At 38.2% G+C, this 24,881-nt stretch overlaps 1 protein-coding gene across 3 annotated transcripts in view; it reads right to left on the reverse strand.

Moving 5' to 3' along the window:
- PDE11A (phosphodiesterase 11A) overlaps positions 1–24,881 on the reverse strand; it is a 511,038-nt gene that overhangs the window by 329,911 nt on the left and 156,246 nt on the right. Inside the window, exon 1 of one of the 3 annotated variants that reach the window (XM_011944039.1) lies at positions 3,212–3,340. The exons of the other annotated variants lie outside the window; for them this stretch is intronic. The gene's annotated coding sequence lies outside the window, so the exon portion shown is untranslated. Of the gene's footprint in view, positions 1–3,211; positions 3,341–24,881 lie in introns of those variants that run through there. 3 annotated transcript variants of the gene reach the window in all.

Here is a 24,881-nt window from a genome sequence, read left to right on the forward strand (position 1 = left end):
AATTTTCGTATAAGGAGTAAGGAAAGGATCCAGTTTCAGCTTTCTACTTATGGCTAGCCAATTTTCCCAGCACCATTTATTAAATAGGGAATCTTCCTCGTTAGTATAGTGGTGAGTATCCCCGCCTGTCATCTTAATATTCTAAAAGGTCATTTGATAAAATCCAATACCCAATGGCTATAAAATTTTTAGTAAGTTATAATGGGTATTAAAGAATATTTTTAATGGAAAAATATGCCATATTTCTCAGTAAAAAGATATTGAATCAATATTTTAAAAATATCAATTACTTCTCCAAATTAATCTATAAATTTTATTCTAGTGAAACTTAGAATGATACTTTTGGAATTTTTTTTTAAAAAAGGTAATTCTAAAATTCAAATAAAATGAAAAACGTTTAACAATTGTCAATATTAAATGAAACAAGAGAAATAAGAGGATCCAATTGTAAGGTTATGATGACCAAAACAGAATAGTACTAAGGAAACAATAATCATGCAACTTAATGGAACAGAAGTCCAGTCCAGAACCAAATACATAAAATAAGTTCATATGTAAAAAAAGGATGGTTTCATCAATAAATCGTATTGGGACGTAGTTCATCATTTGAAAAAAGTCTAAAAATTAGAAAATTCTTTTTGAAAAAGCCCAGGGAAATTAAAGATAGAATAAAAATATATAACTATAAAAGCCATAGGGGAAATGTGGTAAACATTTACATAGATCTCCATTGTGAAAGGCCTTTCCAACCAAACATACTTTGTGCATTTCCAACCCTATATGTGGAAATTACATGAGAGACTTCACACACATTTAAAATTGAAAACATCTATATCTCAATATATAAAATAAATTAAAAAGCAAAGCACACTAGGAAAATTTTTTGTGATGTTTATGATAATTATGAACATCCTAAGTAGGAAAAAGTCAGAAAAAAAAAACCTCAAAAATGGTCAAAAGATATAAACAGAAAGTTTACCAAAAAGAAACACAAATAACTAAAAGAATGAAAAATGTTCAGTACACTAACTATCAAAGAAATATAAATTAAAATAACAATGAGCTACCAGATTTCTCCTACTATATTGACAAATATTATCATCAAAATTAATACACGGGGCCAATAATAATATGGGAAAACAAACATTCTCATATAATTCTTGAGGGAGATTCATTGGTGCAACAATTCTGAAGAACAGTTTTGCAAAGTGTATAAAATCCCTTTAAAAAGTACAGGCCCTTGCGGCCGGGCGCGGTGGCTCAAGCCTGTAATCCCAGCACTTTGGGAGGCCGAGACGGGCGGATCACGAGGTCATGAGATCGAAACCATCCTGGCTAACACGGTGAAACCCCGTCTCTACTAAAAATACAAAAAAATTAGCCGGGCGAGGTGGCGGGCGTCTGTAGTCCCAGCTACTAGGGAGGCTGAGGCAGGAGAATGGTGTGAACCTGGGCGGTGGAGCTTGCAGTGAGCTGAGATCCGGCCACTGCACTCCAGCCTGGGGGCAGAGCGAGACTCTGTCTCAAAAAAAAGTAAATAAATTAAAAATAAATAAATAAATAAATAAATAAAAAGTACAGGCCCTTTGCCCTTACAATTCTATTATTAGAAATTTATCTTAAGTAAATAAGCAGGTAAGTTTATTTAAATGTCTTAACAAGGAGCAAATTCAGGTTTTATAAGGCCTAAAACTCATACAATTGGGAAGGGGTATTATTTATTATCACCATGAGTACTATTTATTATACTTTAAAACAGTGAAGATCGTAAATTATACACGTATATTTTACTTCAATTAAAAATTATTTCAAAAATAACTTTTTTTAGAATTAGAAAAGAAATCACAATGTACAAGTTTTTTTTAATTGACAATATCCCAAACATCACAGGATCCAGAAATGCAGCATATTTGTATTAATTTTTCTAAATTTTTGATAGCATGCTTTTTTATTGCCTCTGCATGTAACTATTTTTAATATTATTTTCCTATAGATATACAGAAAATAATTACATTCTCATTAGCATATTGATAAAAATGAGCTTTACGTTATTGATGATGGGATGCATAATACATACAACTTTACCCAGTGACACATTTCCTATTTGCACTAATTCTCATCTAAAAGCGGAAAAAAAGAGAAAAAACATCATGTTTATCATGGCATATGCTGCATTTTTGAGTATGCTCCTGATAGGAGAGCATAAAACTTCTATTTTGACTAGGCATCTATGAAAAACCACATTTTACAAGTCTGATTGGAAGATTTGAAATGTATGAAATGACTTCATACATTTCAAACTTTGTTTCTCCTTCACTATACATATACTTCCAGAGCCACATGCTATAGACCACTTTCATACCAAAATGCAACCACTGACCTTGTATCTCTGCATCAAGATGCTGCGTGAACTGGGATGGTGAGCAAAAGAGTATTCAGAAAAGCCATTCCTACAGCATAAAGCTAGCAACAGCTTTCCACAAAAGGGATTGGAAATCATAAAAATTATCCTACTAAATTCAAATTTAAGGTATCTGCAGCTGGACTTATCTCTAGTTACAACCCAAAAATATCTGTGGCCTTTTAGCAACACCTGATGAATGGGGAAATCTGACAGACAGGAAGCTGGAAGGGAAAAAGAGTTATCTCAAATGAATATCATTAAAATATCTTACTTTTGTTAACTTTACAAAACTTTCCTCCTTCTCATGTTCTTTTGCAGAATGATTTTTTTCCCATCTGACTTACTTTTTAGTACTCCTCAAGGCTTGATTCTGAGACTTCCTATCTCACTCTCCTCTCTTTCTAAAAAATCTTACCTACAACACTGGATTAAATTGCCTTCCACATGCATATGACTCTCAAGTTTGTATTTCTAACCCAGGTTATCCCCTTGAGCCCAAGATCTGTGCGTATCCAATAGCTTACTCAACATTTTCACTTAGATGTCTCAAAAGCACCTCAAATACTTTATGTCCAAGGCAGAACTCATAATTAAACACCCTCAACCACTTATTTCTCTTCCAAGAGGAGTATATCTTAGTGAAGGCACCATCTTTCCACAAAGGGCTGAACCCAAAAACCTAGAGCCATGTCCTATACCCAACATCGCTGAGTCCAGCTAATTTTACCTATTAGTTATCTCTCAACATTGTCTGCTTCCTTTACTCATCACTTACCACTCCCTCACCCCCACCCCAATCCAAGCTACCCTTCTGGCTGTTCCATGGCTTCCTATTGCTTAGAGGGCCTACACTCAAAGCCCTTCATGATCTATTCCCGACACACAGTGGACTTTTCTTGACTTATTTTTCAGCACTCTTCTCCCTTTACATTTTTTATATTCTAGTCACAATAGATTATCATGCCTAGGTATAACTAAGTTTTATACCTCTGTCTTTGTTCATCATAATTCTGTCATTCTAGAACCTTCTTGCCTACTTTGTGCATCTGTCAGACTCTACTTATTTTACAAGGACCAGCTCAAATATCTCAATAAAATCTTTCTGGACTTTTTGATTTGCTCTACCGTTTTCTCTCTGCACTCTCCTCATCCCACCAAAGAAATGGCACTTTATATGCTTTTATAGCTCTAATGGTTTTATAGCTCTTTGTACATACCTCTAGTGCAGTACTTTTATATTTATTAATTTATTATTTATTTTCATTTAATTTTTAAAAAAATACAGGGTCTTGTTCTGCTGCCAAGGCTGGAGTGCAGTGGCACAATCACAGTTCATGGCAAACTGGAGGTGAGAGCATCACTGGAGCCTAGGAGTTTGAGGTTGCAGTGGGCTATGATTTTGCCACTGTACTTTAGCCTGGGTGACAGAGCAAACCTCTATCTCTTCCCCAACAACAACAACAACAAAAATAGGGGAAAGAAAAGAAAGAAAGTAAGTACAGGGGTAGGGCTAGCTTCAGTAAGAGATAAGTAAGACCTTGAATGAGGTCATTAAAATTCCAACCCATCCTCCTTTTATCTCAGCTGTCTGTCACTCATTGACCTAAATTGGGTCACGTGGTCATTGTTGAACCAATCTCTGAGGCCAAAGAAAACCAATCCTCTAGTAGGCTTAGCCAGAACTTAGCCATATACCCATGATTGAGCTTTGAATAGAGCCAACAAAGACTAAGAGGTGGGGACAAGATAGTTCTGCAGAGGAAAATCAAGACCTCCCACCAAGATGCTGAATGTCCAAGATAATAAATGTATACAAATATAAAGTCCTTTCAGAAAGTTATAACTAACCTTCATTTCTGGCAGAATTCTCAGTGTCACTTCACTTATTTAGATTTCATAAAATTTAAAATCTACTTCTAAAAATATTCTGAAATTCTTAAGAATGTTAGGCTGATGTTTCCGAACATCCAGCGCAATACCTAGTATAGAGTGGTGGCTCGAGCAATGTATGTTAAATAAATAAAAGAATGAATTAATAAATAACACAGTCTGTCAGAGGTCTAAAATAATGTGTAGAAAATGTCATATACAAAGACATACATTCATCAGATCAAGAAATCCAGATATCTGCTTTACTCTAAAGTGTAATTTATCATTCATCAGATCAAGAAATCCAGATATCTGCTTTACTCTAAAGTGTAATTTATTATTTAATGAGTAAGCAAGTCAGACACAGCTTGTGTTGGCTTAAAGAAACATCTGTAGATTTTTGCCATCTCCTTTTCAATTTTTTTCTTTCAAAGAAATAGTTGAGAATATGAGCCATGGCTTTAAATTCTTGTCTTCACTTACTAAAATAAATGTAACATGATCACATATGAACCCAAATTGTATTTTGGACTTATATTGATATATTATAGCATCCATGGCCATGATCAAATCAGAGCCTGACCTAAGCTGACACTACAGAAATGCTAACTACCAAGTAGAGTTTTGCCTGAGCCAAAAGCAATGATGCCTATTTGTATTGGTCTTAAAGGGCAGAAATTTTCCTTATGAATATCTCTGGCAGACTAACTCTTGCAAGTTAGTTTGATTCCATGACTTCCCTAACACTTATTCATGACCATGAGAGTTATTAGAGAAGGCCATCAGCTCAACGAATTTATAAGATCCAGTGTCAAATCATGAAGAGAAAGTGAACTCCTTGATATCAGAGTCAATATTTTATTTACTTTTCTCTCCTTCTAAAATAGGGCACAATCTCTGGCACAATGTTTCTCAAGAAATAATTCTTGAATTGACATGCACACATACACACAAATATATATCTTTATAGCTTTATATGTTGATTCACATTCTGCCAGCTGTTAAGCTTTCTGTAGGCACAATCACCTACAAAAGGAGAATGTGGGGCAGATCTTCCCATACGCACAGCTACCAAGAAGCTTACAAGGCAGGTGTGGGTTGGGGTAGATAAAGGATCAACTTTTACATTATGCAATCTTTTCTTGTATACAATCTTCCCTATTCTTTGAAGAAGAAAACCTTGAAAAACTAAACTGTGTTCTTTTAGGTCAACATGGGAGATTAATTAAAAAAATGAAATCTGTTTTCTTCAGGAGACTTGCTGGAGTTTGCAGGGGAACCTGAGTGTTGCAGAGAGGGAAAATCAAGATAAGGCTAGCCAACTTTTCTCTGCAAGTTCTACCAGCCTGGGTTCTCTCACAGTCACCCAAATCTCCTTCCTCAATTTGAAAAAAAATAGGGAAGCAGCAAAAATTCTCTCTAAATATATATCAATTTAGAAAGATAATAAAGATGATAGATACCAAAACAAATAAACAATTCCTATCATTGGAAGCATTATTTCTGTAAATTACATATTAGACTCAGCACTAATCTTATTTTGCCAACATATCATAGATAGCCGTTCTTAATATATGCTTTAAGCTAATTTCAGAAATGTTTTTTCATTTTCTAGGAAAAAACGATTATTGATTTATCATCTGTACTTCTACCAAATTTTTTTAAGTTAAAAAGGAATTTCTGCTTTCCTTCTTGATTTCATGATACTTTAGGGAAAGTTTATAGCAAAATACTAGCTTTAGATGTTCTTGTCTATACTCTTACTGTCTCAGAAACAAATTCTATGCCTAAAAGAATCAGTTTAAGGCATCACTAAGAACATTTTGGTTCACTGATATATAACTCAATATATCCTCAATGTTTATGTTATAATTCAGTAGATAGAACCCAAATAAGCAAGTAAGAAATTAAGGCACTGAGGGAAAACAGCTCTAGGAAGTAAAATATGAAGCTCACAAATAAGAGATACAACAAGTTTCAGATTTTAAGGTTTGAAAGGTTTGAAGGAAAGGACTGCTTCTCAGATATGTTCCAAAGGGGAGTTGACAATTTCAACATATTTCATAACTATTTATTGATTTTGCTTAAGTCCAAAATGTGGTACAGATAAACATTTTATTTATTATTTTCTGTATTTCCTGGTTTTTTTTCCCCTTGACTCAGGCTACCACTATTCAGATATTTTGGGGCCTATGTACTTAAAATCCTGGTTCATTCTGAGGACCTGAAGGCCTAGATCACTCTGGTAATTTTTTTATTCCACGTCTGCAAATCCTAATCAATGATCACCTGCACCATAAGAAAAATCTCTTCACTGGTCTTTCTGCCTCCAGTGTCTCCCTGCTGAGATCTCCTCTTCTCTCTGCCACCATTTACTCCCCAGATCTGATCACACAGTCTCTGCTTAAATGTCCTCAGCAACTTCCTATTGCCTTCAGGTCAGGGCATTCCTGGACCTTCACAGTCTGACTCCAACATGTATTCCACTCTCATTTTCTCCCGGCCCTCACACAAGTGACCCTGACCCACACCTATGAAGTGAAATATAAAGCCAAACAACAGCTCTCTTCCTTTCCATCATAAATTTTTAAAAATCAATTATTGTCATGACAGCTAGTCAAACTTTTCAGGTCAGCCTTTGCATCTGAAATATTTTCTCTTTCTTGGTTATTTAGCATCATTTTCAAAAAATTTGCCTTAATGTAAACATGTCACTTGTTGTACTGAAGTCAAATTAGCAAATATTTCCTAAATGTCCAATGTCTAACATGAATATCCAGCACCGATTTTGTTCTATGGAAATGTGAAGAGGATAGACATTCATTTCTTAACTGCTGAGATTATAAAAGAGAACAAAACTCTCATCACACTCCAGGATACCAGACTATTGGTTCACACTGTCAAAGATGAAACTGTTCCATTAGGTGCTTGGTAATGAAAGAGTTAAGAGTAAAGTGTTTAACAGATGAGTTCCAGAAAAACGTATTTTCCATAAACCTTTGCTGACAATATATCAAATCATTGGTAAAATGGGACAATAAAATCACTACTTTAGTAACCCAATCTTTGCATTAGTTTGCCTACCTTTGAGAAATAAATACTAACATTAACTACTTTCATAAAGCAAAACAGTATCTCAAAGCTCTGAGTTATTATTTAAAATACAATAAAGTCAAGTTCATCATATATTATTATAGTGGATTTTTAAAGAACATAGCCGGGGCATGATGGCTCATGCCTGTAATCCCAGCACTTTGGGAGGCCGAGACGGGCAGATCACTTGAGGTCAAGAGTTCAAGATCAGCCTGACCAACACGGAGAAACCCCATCTCTACTAAAAATACAAAATTAGCCAGATGTGGTGGTGCATGCCTGTAATCCCAGCTACTCAGGAGGCTGAGACAAGAGAATCGCTTGAACCTGGGAAGTGGAGGTTGTGGTGAGCTGAGATCGTGCCATTGCACTCTAGCCTGGGCAACAAGAACGAAACTGCATCTCAAAATAATAATAATAATAAGATAGACAAAACATCAACTGGTAAATCTCATCTAATGAATACTCACAAAGCTTTATGACAATCACTTGACAGAATGTAAAGATTTTATTTCTGTGATTCTAAGAATAAACTGTACGGTAGGCTGAGGCAGGAGGATCACTTGAAGCCAGGAGTTTGAGACTAGCCTGGGCCACAAAGTGAGACCCCATCTCTACAAAAAAAGTTAAAGAATTAGTCAGGCATGGTGGTGCACACCTGTAGCCTCAGCTATTCAGGAGTCTGAAGCAGGAGGACCACTTGAGCCCAGGTGTTCAAACCTGCAGTGAACTTTCTAGCCTGGGTAGCAGATGGTGACCTTGTTTCTAAATAAGAGAGAGAGAAACTAAAAAAAAAAAAAAAAAAAACTGTAGAAAACTAATATAAGTTCAGTATCTCCAGTTCCTGTATAAGTTCTGATTCTGACTGAAACTGAAGAATTAACTTTGTTTAAAACAATAAAATAGCCAGGTACAATGGTTCATGCCTATAATCTCAGCACTTTGGAAAGCTGAGGCAGGAAGACTGCTTAAAAAAAATATTTTTTTAATTATCTGGGTATGGTGGCACATGCCTGTGGTCCCAGCTACTTGGGAGGCTGAGGTGGGAGGATCGCTTGTGCTTGGGAGGTCAAGGCTGCAGTCGGCCATGATTGTGCCACTGCACCGTAGCCTGGGTTACAGAGCAAGACCCTGTCTCAAAAAAATAAAAATAAAAATAACAGAATAGTCTAGAAATAATCTTGAAGTTAGGTTTTCAATTTTTATATTCCTTAAAGTGAAGGTGTTTGAGAAGCTTGAAAAAGTAAAGTGTGTTCTTTTAGGTCGACCTGGGGGGATGAATAAAAAAAAAGAAATCTTTTTTCTTCAGGAGACTTGCTGGAGTTTGCAGGGGAACTTGAGTGTTGCAGAGGGGGAAAATTAAGACAAGGCTAGCCAACTTTTCTCTGCAAGTGCTCCCAGCCTGGGTTCTCTCACAGTCATCCAAATGTCCTCCCTCCATTTCGGATGGCTGTTCCCTCCTTCCCACAAAAGCAGTGTGCACCAGCCCACAGGGTGTCAGCTCATAACCTGTTTTGCTCCTGGCACTTCAAGAAGAGTGCACACTCTCTGGGGTTTAGAGACCATATTTGGAGAGACCACTTTTTTGTTAGCTGAGAATCCCCATTTGCTGGGCAAAATGTTCAGCAACACTGGTTCAATGTCTCTAAGAGCAGATCTAAATGGGTATTTAGTAACTGCATGAATCCTGAGAAGGGAAGACTACTATACTCTGAGTAACTGTATGCTATAACTGTATTTTAAAGGCTGCATCAGTATTTTAAAGCCTGCTAGGATGAACTTGAAGCTTCATCTGTAAAAGGACAAGACTCTTGTTTCAGTTCGTAATTCCATGAGGTGGCTTCTGTGGTTTACCTTCCCTTTCAACATTTGGCATTTTCCTGGGTTTCTTTTACAATTAATCTCAATTAAATTACTTCAGGAGGCTGCATGTGGGTGAATGTGGGGGTGTGGGAAGAGAGAGTTAATTTTGTAGTTGAATAAATTCCACTTAGAACTTTATAAAGTTTTCCCCCAAGTCTCACATCAAGCTCACAGTGCAGAAATCATAGCACACAGTGTTGCTTTTCTTTCAGTCTGCTCCTGTGTGGGACTCTAAAGACAGCAATGGGATCTGTAAATAGGTAACTGCTGTTTGAGCAACAATCCTACCATTGTATAAGTTATTTACTTAACAAACCAGAGTTCCAGGACAAATATGATTATAATAAACAAAATACACTCCCTGCCAAGAAACAGCAATGAATCACCATTTACAAGTTTGACAGAATAAGTGTGGGCTGTTCATTTTGTCAGTACCTGTATATGATTTGGCAGTTAGGACTTTAGGTTTCTCATTGCTCAATTTAAAGCTTATTCTTAGATCATTCAATTGATCGATTAATTATGTGAAATTCAACAGCCCTCTCACAATATCATTATATTTGTACTGCTATTCATAAAGTGACTAGTGTTCCTGAAGCTAATTTTTCTGATAAACTTGAGAAAACAGATTAGAGGCTGATTTACTCTTAAACAAATTCCTTCAGTGCATGTAGGAGACAGACTGTGCATGCTCATAAAATGAAAAGGCCGGTAGCCAAGCAGGCAAGCAGATATTAGCAGCTGCACAATGGCTATCTTGCAAGTAAGCACCATATTCAATACCTGGGTGAGTTGTAAATGAGCTTAATACAGATCAGAATAGCAAAAAAAAAAAGTCTTGGCATGAGTCCCAGTATGCATCCTGAGGAAGCCCAGGATAAAGGCAGAAGCAGTAATCAGAGTTAAAAGTAGAATACTGAATAACTACTCTGAATAACAGCGAATACTGAATAGTATAGAAAACTGGAAAACAGCCTCCATGGCCCAAGCCTCCTCTATCTGGAAATAAGATTCACAGAGGAGTAGAAAGGATAGGAAATCTCGTCCCACAAGTATTCATAGGGAAGCTACCACATGCACTGTGTAGGACAGCCATGGACTTGGACAAACACAGAGAAAGCGGAGACAGGCATTGACTAACACAAGGCCCAGAGTCATTTTGGGAGCCCTGGACAAAATACAAATGCTCATCCTGATTAACACACTCTAAATCCCAAAGAGGATCCATGAACCACCTGGGACCTACAAAGGATCCACAGAGGATTGTAGAATGCTTGGAGCCTCAGCTGGTCTCTGAACCTTAATTAGAAAAGCCCCAGAACTTTCACATGGAGGGAGTTTTGCACTGTGGCTCCTTAGCCAGGATCATCTCCCCTCAGGACTCACACTGCCACAGGCTAATCCATAGATCCCACACTTTTCCCCATCAAGAACATCTTTTTGTTATTTTTTTTTCTTCCTTATGGATACTATGTTTTAAAATCTCCACCTATCTGGCAGTGAGCCGAGATTGCGCCATAGTACTCCAGCCTGGACGACAAGAATGAAACTCCGACTCAAAAAACAAAACAAAACAAACAAACAAAAACTCCACCTATCTCTAATTTTGTTTTATTGTCAATGTTCTACTTTATTTATTTATTTATTTATTTATTTATTTATTTATTTATTTATTTTTGAGACGGATTCTTGCTCTGTCGCCCAGGCTGGAGTGCAGTGGCGCGATCTCTGCTCACTGCAGCCTCCGCCTCCTGGGTTCACGCCATTCTCCTGCCTCAGCCTCCCAAGTAGCTGAGACTACAGGCGCCTGCCACGACGCCTGGCTAAGTTTTTGTATTTTTAGCAGAGATGGGGTTTCATTGTGTTAGCCAGGATGGTCTCGATCTCCTGACCTTGTGATCCACCCGCCTCAGCCTCCTAGAGTGCTGGGATTACAGGCGTGAGCCACCGCACCCGGCCCTTTATTTATTTTTTAATTGACAAATAAAAAGTGCACATATTTATCATGAACAACATGTTTCAAAATATATATACATTGTAGCATGGCTAAACTGAACTAATTAACATGCGCATTCCCTCACATATTTATCATTTCTGTGGTGAGAATACTTAAAATCGACTCTCAGCAAGTCTCACTAAATTCAAAAAAGTTGAAATCACGAAAAACTATATTCTCGGACTACAGTGGAATAAAATAGAAATCAATACCAAGAAAATCTCTCAAAACCACACAATTACATGGAAATTAAACAACTTACTCCTGAATGACTTTTGAATAAAAGACAAAATCAAGGCAGAAATAAAAATAAATCTTTGAAATTAATGAAAACAGAGACAAAACATACCCAAATCTCTGAGATGCAGCATAAGCAGTGTTAAGAGTAAAGTTTATAGCACTAAATGTCTACCTCAAAAAGTTAGAAAGATCTAAAATTAACGATCTGACATCAAGCCTAGAGGAACTAAAAAACAGGAACAAACTAACCCCAAAGCTAGTAGAAGAAAAGAAATAACTGAAATCAGAGCTGAACTGAATAAAATTGAGACCCCAAAAGCCATACAAAGAACCAACAAAACCAAAAGTTGATTTTTGAAAGGATAAACAAGATCAATAGACCACTAGCTAGATTAACAAACAAACAAAAAAAGAAGAAGAAGAAAGAAAGAGAGGAAGAAAGACAGAAAGAAGACCCAAACAGATCCAAATAAGCAAAATCAGAAATGATAAAGATGGCATTACAACTGATTCCACAGAAATACAAAAGATCCTCAGAGATGATTATGACACCTCTATGCAAACAAACTAGAAAATCGAGAGGAAACAAATATATTCCTGGAAACCCACAATCTCTCAAGATTGAATTAGGAAGAAATTGAAACATTAAATGGACCAATATCAAGATCTGAGATAGAATCAGTAATAAAAATCCTACCAACCAAATAAAATCCCTGGACTATATGAATTTACAGCTGAATTCTACCAGATGTACAAAGAAGAGCTGGTACCAATGCTACTGTAATTAGTCTAAAAAATTGAAGAGGAGGGATTTTTCCCTAATTCTTTCTATGAAGCCAGCATCACTCTAATACCAAAACCTGGCAAAGACACAATGAAAAAAGAAAACTACAGGCCAATATCTTTGATGAACATAGACATGAAAATCTTCAACAAAATTCAACAATACATAACAAATTCAACAGTACATCAAGAAATTAATTTACCATGGTCAAGTAGGATTTATTCCTGGGATCCAAAATTGGTTCAACATACACAAATTAATAAATGTGATTCACCACATAAATGGACTTAAAATCAAAATCAAAAGATCATCTCAATAGATGAGGAAAAAGCTCTTGATAAAAATCCAACATCCCTTCATGATAAAAACCCTCAAGAAACTAGTCATTAAAGGAATATTCTTCAAAATAATAAGAGCCATCTATGACAAACCTACAGCCAACATCATATTGAACAGGCAAAAACTGGAAGCATTCCTCTTGAGGACTAGAATTAGACAAGGATTCCCACTCTCACCGCTCCTATTCAACATAGTACTAGAAGTGCTAGCCAGAGCAACTAGGCAAGAGGTAAAAAAAAAAAAAAAAAAAAAAAACATATAAACAGGAAAAGAAGAAATCAAACTATCTCTCTTCACTAATGATATGATTCTATATTTAGACAATCCTAAGGACTTTACCAAAAGGCTATTAGAACTGATAATTTTAGCAAGGTTTCAGGATGTAAAATTAATGTACAAAATTCAGTAGCATTTCCATAAACCAATAATGTACAATCTGAGAGCCAAATCAAGAACATAATCCCATTTACAATAGCCACACACACACACATACAAATAAAGTACCTAGGGATACATCTAATCAAGGAAGTGAAAGATCTTTATAAGAAGAACTACAAAACACTGTTTAAAAATCGTAGATGACACAAACAAATGGAAAAAAAATTCCATGCTCATTGATTGGAAGAATCAATATCATTAAAATAGCCATATTGCTTAAAGCAATCTATAGGTTCAACACTATTTCTATCAAAATAGCAACATCATTTTTTACAGAATTGGAAAAAAATATGCTAAAATTCATATGGAACTAAAAAAGAGCGCAAATAGCCAAAGTAATCCTAAGCAAAAAGAACAAAGCCAGGCTGGGCACAGTGGCTCACACCAGTAATCCCAGCACTTTGGGAGACCAAAGTAGGTGGATCACCTGAGGTCAGGAGTTCAAGACCAGCCTGATCAATACGGTGAAACCCCATTTCTACTAAAAATACACAAATTAGCTGGGCATGGTGGCATGCACCTGTAGTCCCAGCTACTCCAGAGGCTGAGACAAGAGAATTGCTTGAACCAGGGAGATGGCGGTTGCAGTGAGCCGAGACCACACCCCTACACTCCAGTCTGGGTGACAGAGTAAGACTCTGTCAAAAAAAAAAAAAAGCCAGTGGTATTACATTACTCAACTCAGACTATCAGACTATACTACAAGGCTACAGTAATTAAAACAGCATGTACAAAAACAGGCACATAGACCAATGGAATGGAAAGGAGAATCCAGAAATAAAGCCACACACCTATAGTCACCTGTTCTTCAATAACATCAACAAAAATAAGCAATTGTGAAAGGACTCCTTGTTCAATAAATGGTGCTGGGATAGCTGGTGAGCCATGTGCAGAAGAACGAAACTGGACCCCTACCTTTCACCATATATAAACATTAACTCAAGATGGATTAAAGATTTAAATGTAAGACCTCAAACTGTAAGAGTCCCAGAAAAAAACCTAGGAAACACCATTCTGACCACTGGCCTTGGGAAAGAATTTATGACTAAGTCTTCAAAAGCAATTACAACAACAGCAACAACAACAACAAAAATCAACAAATGGGATCTCACTAAACTATAGAGCCCCTGCACAACAAAAGAAACCATCAACAGAGTAAACAGACCCTACACAATGGAAAAAATATTTGCCTCAGACAAAGGTCTAATATCCAGAATCTAAGAGGAACATAAACAACTGAACAAGCAAAAAACAAATAACCCTGTTTAAAAATAGGCAAAAGACACAGACACTTCTCAGAAGACATACAAGTGGCCAAGAAACATGTAAAAAATGCTCCACATTACTAATCATCAAAGAAATGCAAATCAAAACCACCATGAGATACCATCTCACAGTAGTCAAAATGGCTATTACTAAAAAGTCAAAAAACAACAGATATTGGCCAGGCTGTGGAGAAAGGAGAATGCTTATACACTGTGAGTGGGAATGTAAATTAGTGAAGGCACTGTGGAAAGCAGTTTAGAGATTTCTCAGGGAACTTAGAACTACAATTCAACCCAGCAACCCCATTATTGGGTATATACCCAAAAGAAAACAAATCATTCTACCAAAAAGACACATGCACTTGCACGTTCATCGCAGCACTGTTCATAATAGCAAAGCATGGAATCAGCCTAGATGCCCATTAACAATGGATTGGATAAAGAAAATGTGATATATATACACCATGGAATACCATGCAGCCATAAAAAAGGGTGAGGGCGTGTCCTTTGCAGCAACATGGATACAGTTGAAGGCTATTATTCTAAACAAATTACTGCATGTTCTCTCTTATAAATGGGAGCTAAACACTGGGTACTCATGGATGTAAAGGTGGCAACAGTAGATACTGGAGACTACTGGAGATGCAGGAGGGAGTAAGGGTTGAGAAACTGTTGGGTACTATGCTCAGGACCTGAGTGACAGGATTATTTGTACCCCAAACCTCAGCATTACACAATATACCCAGGTAACAAAACTGGACATGTACCTCCTCAATCTAAAATAAAAATACAAAAAAAAAAATTTAAAAAAAGATATTGATAAAATTCTCACCAAAAGCACACAAAATATCTTGTTTTATTTAATCTACATAGACTAGTTCTGGCTAAGCGTGTTGTCTCTGTTAGCTTTTTTGAATTATTTAATTACTCATGGCTCTCCACCTTTTACCAACACCTCAACTCTTACCACCACTACTTACCACCACTTCTCAGACTGCGAGGGGTCAGGAGTTCCTGTGTTGGAAATTGTTGGGTTAAATAGCTACAAATTTGCAAAGGACCAGAAAACAAGAGTAGTTCAGCCGCAGTGAATGTCATTGTGAGATGTCATTTTACCATGTTGATTTATACATAAAATTTTCAGGCTAGTGCTTTTGTTTTTAGTGTGAAGACCGATTTCCTCAAATTGCCCTCTTAGTGCAAAGTTGTGTTTGTTCTGAGGCTTGACACAACAAATCACAGGCAGTACCCAAGAGACCACACAAACCAACTACCCTCCACACCCTTCACACTCAAGGTGGGGCACTTGCCTCACCCTGCCAGCCTGAGGCCATGTCCTGAGATCCTTAGGGGAAGGAGCAACCAGAGGCAAATCTGTTGGGGCAGGCTGCTCAGGGGCATGCCATGGAAGGAGCTTGAGACTTGGAGCCAGAAGACCTAGGTTTGAGCCCCAGCCCTGACTATGACACCTATCGTAAATGCGATATTGAGCAAAATAACTAACATCAGCCACAAGGGAGTAATAGGGACCTTAGCCCCAGCTCCCTATCTCCATGAGATGTCAGAAAGACCTGAGGTATAAGGAACTGGCCATTCAACAGAGTAACCTGATCATTTCTCAACCTGCTCCATGATGTGTCTGAGAACATAAAATCACTCGTCAACATATGTTGTCTCTTCTTTTTTTTTTGAGACGGAGTCTCACTCTGTCGCCCGGGCTGGAGTGTAGTGGCCGGATCTCAGCTCACTGCAAGCTCCGCCTCCCGGGTTCACGCCATTCTCCTGCCTCAGCCTCCCGAGTAGCTGGGACTACAGCCGCCCGCCACCTCGCCCGGCTAGTTTTTTGTTATCTTTTAGTAGAGACGGGGTTTCACAGTGTTAGCCAGGATGGTCTCGATCTCCTGACCTCGTGATCCGCCCGTCTCGGCCTCCCAAAGTGCTGGGATTACAGGCTTGAGCCACCGCGCCCGGCCGTCTCTTCTTTATATAATTTTGCTTTATTTTCTCCTAAAACTCTTTTGGGAAATTCAATGTCTTCTATAGACATCTATGTATTTATCTTAACCTACTGTCTTAGGGAACCATAGAAAAAGATGGGTGGAATGTTATTTGAGAGAGTGAGATGTTGACAGAGAGGAACAGGAAAGCGTGTGTTTTACTTGGCAGATTGAAGTGTGAAAAACTGAGTATCGAACCATAATAAAGAATGTTCTTTTACATTTTTTTTTCTTGCTCTCCCAGAACATATTGCTAAAGTTTTCCATGCCTGGTCTATTTGGAACTTGGCTGTATTTTGGTATTTGTGTGACAATGTCAGAGTTGCAGCCCGTCATTTCACATTCTGTGAATGACACCAGATCTATTTTTCATTCAGGTTCTAGAAAAATCTCATATTACTTTCATTGTTCGGAACCATGGCCAGAAAGCCACCCCTGTGCTCTTGATTTAGCTGACGCAAAGCGTTTCACTTATCAACGGCTCACAGATCTTCCCTAATTGAAAAAATGCTGAGAAGGACAGGTCTCTAAAGATTCCCCATCTCAGATGGTCTGCCACAGACAGGTGGCTATTTGAAAAGTGTCTTGGATTGGAAATTTATTAATTTATTCCAGGGCTTTAAAAATTAAAGAATATGGCCAGGTGCAGTGGCTCATGCCTGTAATCCCAGCACTTTGAGAGGCCAAGGCGGGTGGATCACCTGAGGTTAGGAGTTTGAGACCAGCCTGGCCAACATGTTGAAATCCTGTCTCTACTAAAAGTACAAAAATTAGCCGGGTTTGGTGGCCGGCACCTGTAATCCCAGCTACTCAGGAGGCTGAGGCAGGAGAATCGCTTGAACCCAAGTGGTAGCAGGTTGCAGTGAGCTGAAATTTCACCATTACACTCCAGCCTGGGCGACAAGAGAAGGATTTCATCTTTAAAAAAAAAAAAAAAAATTAAGGGATACTTTTATGAAGGCTTTATATTTTAATATCTTTTTGATACTTCTCAGAGCTTCAATTTTCTGAAAGTTTAGGCTGCTGGGAACTGTGTGGACTAGTTACTACGCCCCTAAAATATTTGTGAGGCATCTCTTTACACATTTCAACAGAAGAACGTTGTAAATGCTTTTACGGCACTTTAATCAGAGTGACCATACATCACAGTTTGGGAGAGACCTGGCTTCTGCCTGTTGAACCATCTCCTTTCACTCCTGTTGAATGATATATTATATGGTCACTCTACCTGTAATGCACTTAGTTATAAATGTCAACCCTGGGGGAGACATGAAAGACACACAATTGATTAAAAACAGAAATTTAATAATAAATTGAAAGCTTTTTTTTTTTTTTTTTGAGATGGAGTCTTGCACTGTCTCCTGGGCTGGAGTTCAATGGTGCAATCTCAGCTCACTGCAACCCCTGCCTCCCGGGTTCATGTGATTCTCCTGTCTCAGCCTCCCAAGTAGCTGGGACTATAGGCACATGCCACCACATCCAGCTAATGCTTTGTATTTTTGGTAGAGCCGGGGTATCACTAGGTTGGCCAGACTGGTCTCAAACTCCTGACCTCATGATCTGCCAGCCTCGGCCTTTCAAAGTGCTGGAATTACAGGCATGAGCCACCGCATCCGGGCCTCTTGGCAAGAAAGTATGACTCTTTTCTTGTGAAATCTACTCACTAAGTTGATCTAAATTTACTTTCTGTCTTTTCTTTCCAAAGGCCTACAATGGGAAAAGCAAGAACACTTTAACTTTGCCTTGATCTCCAAGGTGAAGAGAAGATCCTGTATACCCCAGACAGGATGCAGATTCATCTGTCACCCAATACAAGGGGCATTTCCAGGAAAGTTTCTCTTTTTCCAAGAAATAGAGAAAAAGGCTATAGATTTTATTTTCTGAAGAGGAGCTCCAAGGAGCCAAAAGACACTGCCATAAACTAGGCAGTGCAATGCAATAGAAAAAAGGACGTATCATATGAAGACAGGCAGAAATTGGTAACTGTGAGTATTCCCCATATTTTTCTTTGACCTGCAACCTCAGGGATAAATAGATAAAAAGGAGTTACTATGAGAAGCCAAAAAGTTTAGAATGAAAAAAGAAAGAATGACAATTAGGATAAAAGGAAGGATGTTGGAGTGAAAGGGGAGGTTGGAAGGGAGGAGGGAAGAGTGCTAGCAGCTGGGTTTGGAGTTGTTAAATATGTTTAGGAGAGAGAGTTTAGGGGACATGTTGCTTAGGCTGCCTCCAAAAGTAGTGACAGAAATATGAGCTTAGGGTTTCCTAAAAGGGAAAAGATTTATCATCACACATGGAAACTCCACAGTAAGGAGGTAGGGTTAGGTGATTCCGATTCCAAAGGCTCTTCAAGGACGTCCGTCCATCCCTCTGCTTTGCCATGCATACCAATCTAAAGATGTGTGGTGCACCTGCAGGCTGGCCTACTTCCCTCAGCTTCCAGCAGAAGCAGTTCTGTTTCTTCTCCTGTGTCTTCTTTCTAATTAGCGAGGACCATCTTCCTCAGAAGCTTCTCAGCAGCCTCCTCACATCCCATTGACCTGGCTGGAACTGCATTTCCTACCTATGCTTACACAATTCCCTGGCAAGGAAAATCAGCCCACCAGATAACCTAGACCCACCATAATTCACCCACCTGGGGCTCAGGATAAGGTTCCCCTACTCGGAAACCCATTGCAGTGAGGTGTAGTATAGATTCCTATTAAAAAAGAAAGAAGCAGAATAAAGAGTGTTTGGTTTGTGTGACTGCTGAATTGTTTTGCCCCCCAAAATCAGTATGCTGAAGTTCCTAGCCAGTACCCCAGTACCACAGAATGTAATCAGGGCTGGTCTTTAATGTGGTAATTAACATAAAATGAAGTCACATGAGTGAACTCTAATCCAATATGACTGGTATCCTTAGAAGAAGAGGAGATTGGGACACAGACAGGTACAGAAGGAAAACAACATGAAGACACAGGGACAACATGGCCAGTGGCACAACAAGGAGACAGGCCTCAGAAGCAGCAATCATGCTGACACCTTGATGGTGGACTTCTAGCCTCTAGAACTGTGAGGAAATACATTTCTGTTGTTTAAGCCATTTCAGTTTCTGGTATTTTGTTATTCCAGCCCTAGCAAACTTGCATAACATACAACCAGGAACTTCTGTAATAGGAGAAGAAATCGGAGCTGGGAAAGGATTTTTAAGATGTTTTGCTAATCTAAACATTGTTTATCAACAACTGCTAACATTACAAAAGGAGAGCCAAGCAGACATTATATATCTCCTGGCAGAGGCATACCACACTACAACTAATAAAGCAATATTACCAAAAACAAAAAAGGAAGGAAAAAAGGAAGAAAGGACGGAAGGAGGGAGGGTGGAAGGAGGGAGACAGGGAGGAAGGAAGAAAGGAAGAAGGGAGGAAGGAAGGAGGGAGAGAGGGAGGGAAGGAGGGAAGGAAGGAGGAAGGGAGGAAGAAAGGAAGGAGGGAGGCAGGGAGAGAGGAAAGAAGAAAGGAGGGAGAGACGGAGGAGAGAAGGAAGAAGGGAGGGAGGGAAGGATGGAAGGGAGGGAGGGAGAGAGGAAGGAAGAAACGAGGGAGGGAGGGAGAGAGGAAGGAAGAAACGAGGGAGAGAGGGAGGAAGGAAGGAAGAAGGGAGGGAGGGAAGGACAGAAGGGAGGGAAGGAGGGAGGGAGGGAGGAAGGAAGGAAGGAAGGAAGGAAGGAAGGAAGGAAGGAAGGAAGGAAGGAAGGAAGGAAAGAAGGAAAGTTGACCCTGAATTTAACCAAGACACTAGATCCAACTACCAATTTACAGAAATAGATAGTTACAGAGAAAAATGTTAGCTACTGGAATGCAATCAGCAAAATCCATATTATGGGAAACATTACAGAGCAGACATCGTTGGATTGAGGGACTGTCCAAGACATGAGACTTCCAGTGCTAACACAGGGGAAGTCCTAGGCAAACCAGGACAAGTTGGTCATGTTAGCCTTCTCTTTAACTGACAAATTGCAAGAGAAAAAAAGAGATGACAAAGGAATCTATACTTTAAAAATATTTAACGATGTATCAGCCAATCATGATAAGTGGACCTTATTCTGAACAAATAAACTGTTATAAAATTTTATGAAGCAATTTTTTATTTATTATTTTTTATTGTTTATTTTATCTTATTTATTTATTATTTTTTTATTGTTAATTTTTAATGCAAAAAGTTTTTCAATGCTTTTTAAAAGAGTGAATCCTTCTGTTTTAGAGATCTATAACTTAAATATTTGTGGATAAAGTTGTATGATGTTTGAAATTTGCTTCACGATAACACGGGAGGAGGAGGAGTGGATTGGAGTGGAGGATCGTCCAGAAGTGAATGGCTCATCCAAGTGAAATAGGATCATCCAGAAGTGAATGGTTGTACAACTGGGGGATGGGTTTACTATACTATTTTATCTAATCTGTACAGGATGAAGCTTTCCATAATTTTTCTTAAAAACAATATCTTTTAAAGATTTTTTTTCATACATTAAGAATACATTCTCCAATTTGTTTTTTTCTTCAGAGGTCGAGTATGTAAATCAACCTATTTGTTGTTGGGCTATGTTTTTTTGAAGACATCTGGGCCAAAAGGCAGCCCTGATGATATTTGGAATTATATTTGAAAAAGTACATGAAATGATAATCAGGATTTAATAGAGTCCTGGGAATTGATTCTATTTTATTTATTCCAGAATAGCTGAACTAAGAAGGTGGGATTTCAGCAGCTTCTTGAATGAAGGATGCAAGTCCTATTTATAATAATTTGTCTTCCTATTTGTCCATTGCACTCCTAGCTAATACTATTATCAATTTCATTTAGAAAAACATATTCTGGTAATTTTTAAAATACAAGCAATTCACTTTGCAAATAATAGGAATCAAGATATCACCCTGAAGTGTGTTCTGAATGGTATTAATAGCTGTCATGGGATAAGGGTTCTGTCAAATTTAAGAATCACTAAATTAAACAAAATCTTGGGAAATACTTTTCATTCCCTGCAGGTGAATATACACTGTGAGTCTCTAAGTAGAACATCGTTTACCCCCTATCTTGCAGTCTAAAAGAAATGGTGCTTCATGACACACATGTTGGGAAGCACTGACTTGTTTTCACGTTTACATATTTCTTAGTCAAATCAAAGCTTGACGTGACCATATTTCAGACCAGATCAATCTGGACTAAATATCAAAGAAAGAGAATACGTAGTAAAAATTACCACCAGTCGGGGGAAGGTTAGGGCTCTTAATCTTCTCCACAACTCCCAGCTGAACTCCAGGTAATGAAAGCTCCTTTCTCAGCTTTCCTGCCAGCATTCGTTCAATCCCTGCTGCAAGCTGAAAACTGTGCTAGGTGTTTTGAATACAGTATCTCATTTAATCCTCATGGCAATCTTCTGATTTAGGTATTACCAATTCATTTTGACAGACTAAGAAACTGTGCCTTGAAGACATCAGGCAGCTTGCCCTAAACTTTCCACCTAGTAAGTGGAGAAGCTGAGATTCCAAGTTCCATCCCTTGCTTTCTTCTAACTCTCATGAGAACCCCTTTATCAGTTAAATTCCTCAATCCCCAAAGCCTAACTCCCTCCATCCCTCCACATCCTTCCCACCTATCCTTCTTTTCCTGATGCAAGTGTTTATTTAGCAGCATGGCAAGTTTTCCTGGATTGATTCAGGTGTAGAGATTCAAATTTCTTCCCAAAATACCGAGTACCCTGAATCACTATTATTGCCCTGCCTGACAGGGTAATTTAAAAAGCAACTTAAAGCACATTTAATTCCCCCTACAAAAAGATCTGGAATGCAGAATGCTACACCAGTCCAGCCAAATGGGGTTCTGGAATTACCTTTATTTGACCTGATTACACCAGCTGCCCTCTTCTTGCTCCCCTCTCCCCATGCCGCCATGGTTATTTGGTGCACAGGGATTGGAGACAGCGAAAAGTAACAAGTTCTACTTTAAGGAAACCAATTATTTGCCATAGTCAGGACTCAGAAGACGCAGGGACAGAATGTGGAGTGTTTCAGAACCTCCAAACATTCCTCCCTGTGGCAGGAGCCCGGGATAACTTTGCAGCTGCAATTCTAGAGGATATTTTGGCACATGATTTACAGGCTCAGGTAGCATAAATGGACCTTAAATATCATCTAGTCCATCTAGTCCAGATAAGCTCAGGGTATTTCAGTGACAAAAGCAGGTCACGTTGGCTACGGAGCAGGACTTCATACTCCCATTCCAGTCCTTCTGTAATGAGGGCCTTCCTTTCCCATATTAATTATTTTCTACAAGAAATGCTGTTTTAAACATGTTCATCTACATTAGCCTTGTAATAAAATAGTTATGAACACAGGCTTTGCAGCTAGACTGCTGAGGATGGGACCCTAGCTTCATCATTTCCTCATTTTATGACCTTGTACAAACTTCTTAACCTCTCTGAATCTCAGTTCCCTGGTTGTAAAATTGGGGTAATAATAGATTCTACCTAATAGAAATGTTGCAAAAATGAAATGAGATTAACCATGTAAGGCATTTAGAATAGAAACTGGCGCCTAACAAGTACCCAGCAAACGTTAGCTATTATTCCTTACACCATCCATTGAAGCCATTTTATTTTAATTATTTATTTTTTTTGAGATGGAGTTTTGCTCTTGTTGCCCAGGCTGGAGTGCAATGGCGTGATCTTGGCTCACTGCAATCTCTGCCTCCTGGGTTCAAGCGATTCTCCTGCCTCAGTCTCCTGAGTAGCTGGGATTACAGGCATGTGCCACCACGCCCAGCTAACTTTGTATTTTTAGTAGGGACGGGGTTTCACCATGTTGATCAGGCTGGTCTCGAACTCCCGACCTCAGGTGATCCACCCGTCTCGGCCTCTCAAAATGCTGAGATTACAGGCGTAAGCCACTGTGCTCAGCTAAATTTTTTAATTGTTGTAAAAAAAAAAACACACATAACATAAAATTTACTATCTTAACCATTTTTAAGTCTATAGTTCAGTAGTCTAAGTATATTCACATTGTTGTACAACAGAACTTTAGAACTTTTATCTCTTGCAAAACTAAAACTTTATACTCATTAAACAACTCCCTGTTTCCCCCTCCTCCCAGCCCCTGGCAACCATCCTTTTACTTTCCGTTTCTATGAATTCGACTACTTTAGATACCTCCTATAAATGGAATCGTACAGTATGGTTCTTTTGGTGGCTGTCTTATTTTTTTATTTATTATTAGCATAATGCCCTCAAGGCCATTCATGTCATAGCATGTAACGGGACATTTTCCCTTTTTAAAGCTGAAAAATATTCCATTGTAGGTGTACAATACCACAATATTGTTTTTCCATTTATCCATCAGTGGCCACTTAGATTGCTTCTAGCCTCCTGGCTATTGTGAATAATGCTGCTATAAACATGGGTGTACAAATATCTCTTCAAGACCCTGCATTTCATTCTTTGAATATATATCCAAAAGTGGGATTGCTCGATTATATGGTAGTTCTACTTTTAATTTTTTGAAGAAATGCCATACTGTTTTCCAGAGTAGTTGCACCATTTTACAATCCCACCAGTACTTCACAAGCGTTCCCATTTCTCCATATCCCTACTAACACTTTCCTTTTTTCTTTGTTTGTTTTTGATAGTTGCCATCCTCCTGGGTGCAACATGATATCTCATTGTGGTTTGAATTTGCGTTTTTTTAATGATTAATGATGCTGAGCATCTTTTCATATATGCTTCTTAGCCATTTGTATATCATCTTTGGAGAAATGTTGTCTAAGTCCTTTGCCCATTTTTAAATCATGTTAGTTTTTGTTATTGTTGGGTTGTGCAAATTCTTTATATAGTCTGTATATTAACTCCTTATCGGATATATAATTTGCAGGTATTTTCTCCTGTTCTATATGTTGCCTTTTCATTCTGTTCATTGTGTTCTTTGACACCCAGAAGTTTTTGAGTGTGATATAGACCCAGTCTATTTTTCCCTTTGTTGCCTATGCTTTTGACGTCATATTCAAAAAAACCACTGCCAAAGTCAGTGTAATGAAGCTTTCCCCCTATGTTTCCTACTAGGTTTTATGGTTTTGGGTCTTACACTTAGGTCTTTAATCCATTTTAAGTTTTGTGTAAGGTGTAAAATTAGGCTATAGCCTCATTCTTTTGCATGTCAATGTTCAGTTTTCCCAGCACCATTTATTGATGGAGCCACTTTTAAACGTCCTTTACACATTCAGAAGTTAATGTTGAGTTTGTTTGTTTTAATGTGTGTTTACAGTGTGCTGTCAAACGTTCTGAAAAAAATGATCAGAGCATGGGACTTTCTTTGTCATTTCTGAGGTTATTTGCATGATTTGTTCTGGAATCTAAAGGAAAGAAGACCATATGGTAATGTGAAAGCAGGCTTCTAGTCTATGAAGGATGAAAATAAAGACCTGGACCCATCTTTTCCTTCCATCCTCTAGAAAGAGACAAGGGGAAAGGTATTTTACCTTAGGGCAGGAGAAATTTTGGATTAGAGGATGTGGAAAATATAACCAAAATAACCAAAAGCCAAATAACCAATAACGAAAATATAAC

Source organism: Colobus angolensis, unplaced genomic scaffold (assembly GCF_000951035.1).
Source record: "Colobus angolensis palliatus isolate OR3802 unplaced genomic scaffold, Cang.pa_1.0 Scaffold224, whole genome shotgun sequence".
NCBI lineage: Eukaryota > Metazoa > Chordata > Mammalia > Primates > Cercopithecidae > Colobus > Colobus angolensis.